The sequence below is a fragment of the Lactuca serriola genome, chromosome 7 (assembly GCF_051521515.1).
Source record: "Lactuca serriola cultivar US96UC23 chromosome 7, Lser_US96UC23_V15, whole genome shotgun sequence".
Lineage (NCBI taxonomy): Eukaryota > Viridiplantae > Streptophyta > Magnoliopsida > Asterales > Asteraceae > Lactuca > Lactuca serriola.
The window spans coordinates 149,869,408-149,871,912 of NC_136414.1; the positions used below are offsets into that span (position 1 = coordinate 149,869,408).

The 2,505-nt window shown below is 29.7% G+C and overlaps 1 long non-coding RNA gene across 1 annotated transcript; it reads left to right on the plus strand.

Moving 5' to 3' along the window:
* The first annotated feature begins 756 nt into the window (after nt 1-756).
* On the plus strand, nt 757-1,622 carry LOC145062764 (uncharacterized). The gene is made up of 3 exons (XR_013687708.1): nt 757-842; nt 920-1,179; nt 1,360-1,622. It is a non-coding gene; the product is annotated as an uncharacterized LOC145062764 (long non-coding RNA).
* The last annotated feature ends 883 nt before the right edge of the window (nt 1,623-2,505 follow it).

A 2,505-nucleotide genomic window follows, 5' to 3' on the forward strand; every position in this document is an offset into this window, starting at 1 on the left:
ATTATACAGTGTCATGTTAACCCCATTATATATATATATATATATATATATATATATATATATAGGAAAAATGAATATCGCAAAAGATGTATATTTAGGTATTCAAACTCACCATATTACGTCGTTTTGTATCATATATGCATTATAGTCTTCCAAAGTTCTTAAAATTCAACTCCTAACTTGATTTACTTCCAAAAATTTTATAAATTTCACCATTATCTTCATTTTCCATATTTTCATTTTCACCTATAATATATATAGCCTACAAGGTATTCGACATAAAGATGTGATGCACGAGGAAGATAATAATGAAATATTGAAAGTAAATCAAGTTAGGGTTGAAGTTTAAGATGTTATAACGCATATATGATACAAAAAAACGTATTATTGTGGGTTTGGGTACCTAAGCTTATATACATTTTAAGATATATTCACTATTCGCTCTCTCTCTCTCTCTCTCGCTCTCTCTCTCTCTCTCTCTATATATATATATATATATATATATATATATATATATATATATATATATATATATATGCACCTAGGTTCAAATGTTTCTAGCAACTATTGTGTGCATGTATGCACTAATAAGAATTTAAGAAAATTTTAAATCATTAATTAAATAAATAAGGGTAATATAGTAAATTGGTAAATCACATTAGGAAACTAGTAATTGTTCTTTATTCACATCCATTATTTAAAACAGAAAGAATTATTTAAGGCAAACCCTAAATCACATCTACCAATCCTCCTGCAAAAGAACATAACTGATTATTCTTCACATTCATAGGTTACAGCTCGCCGTCTTCGAAGCACGCACAACCAATATTCTATCCTTCTCTGTATGTGATCCTTTTCAGACATCTATAAATTGTTATTCAAGCTTGCGATTTGTTGATTTTATTGTTATTGTTTGTAGAGGGATATTTAGAAAAAGAAGCGAAGATGAGTCAAGAAGGGAGGTACTGGAGCGAAGGGGGGAAAGAAGAAGTCAGCAACTTTTGTGAATGATTGTGGGAAGCCTGTCGAGGATAAGATCATGGAGATAGCCTCACTCGAGAAGTTCCTTCAAGAGAGAATCAAAGTCGGTGGTAAAGCTGGTAATCTCGGTGATTCGGTTACGATTTCTCGTAAGAAGAACAAGATCTTCGTCACATCAGACAGCAACTTCTCCAAAAGGTACTCAACATTCCTTAAACTGGTTCAGTTAATTTTCTCCACTTTCATGTTATTTTCCTTAAAATGACTCGGGGAGGCAACAGAGCAGGACATCAAGACTTTGTACTGGTTGTTTTCAATTTAATTGACTTTGTTTTTTAGATTTTTGGGTTGTAATCAAGATTTGGTTTCATTTGATAGGAACTGGTGGCTTATTCAGGTGCAAGACAATTGAGGAGTACAATATTGCTGCTTCTGAAAGAATTAGCCCTTTTCCCTTTTTTCCCTTTTCCCCTTTCTGTAAATCTAATTGTTTATTTCATGATTATTTTTGTATGTGATTAATTTAGATGAATTTGATTAGTATGTTAGTATGTTTGGTTGTACTTTATCTTATTGCATGTAAGGTATTTGTGAAAATGTCTAAAAGAGAACTTGATATAATATATACAATTTGTTTGATCAATGGGTTTGGATGTGCATTATCTCATGATTGATTTTGTATATGTTTGATTTTAGGTGAATCTGATTAGTGTGTTAGTGTGTTTAGTTTGTTAGTGTGTTCGGTTGTACTTTATCTTATTACATGTTAGGTTTATTCTAGCATAATGTATTCTGCTACTTGTATTTCACTAGACAAGATCTGATGTGTATATACATGCTTGTATGTGTTCAATAGGTCTTTGATGGATATAACCAAAGAACAAAACATAAACAATAGAATGAGAAAACACAATATTCTTTTAGAATAAGGTTAGTAACACTCATCAAGTTGATGTTTATTATTCTGACAAAATTAGATTTCAATCTCCTTATTTGTCAAGATAGCAAACGTAAAAAAAAAAAAAAATTGTGATGTATTTTTTGTCATATAGAAGAAAATAATATGATTTAAATGTATTCTGTGATGTATTCTGTCAGAATTTATTCGTTCAGACAAAATTTATTTGTATAAATGCATGTGATATGAAGCTATGTCCCCCAACAATCATTCCATCACACATGGGGGATCATGCGAGTCGCAAATTTTTATATTTAATGAAAACCTTATTAATATTCACAAAATCTTTAAAATATTTGTAACCTTATTTATGGCTTATCAATTAACAGGGAACGTAAATTTTGATTCAAAATTTTATAATTTAACATCATTTCTCTGTTTAGTTCCAAACAAATGAAAATATAACTTCAGATTGATGTGTCATCCAACTTATATAAAATTGTTTTATGTGTCGTCCAATTTGTATAAATCTACTTGCATTGCATAGGTTATTTCGTTACTTTACTCCTATTAGTTGAAGGTTATCAATTTATCATGCATTTTATATAATTTTATACATGTCATGT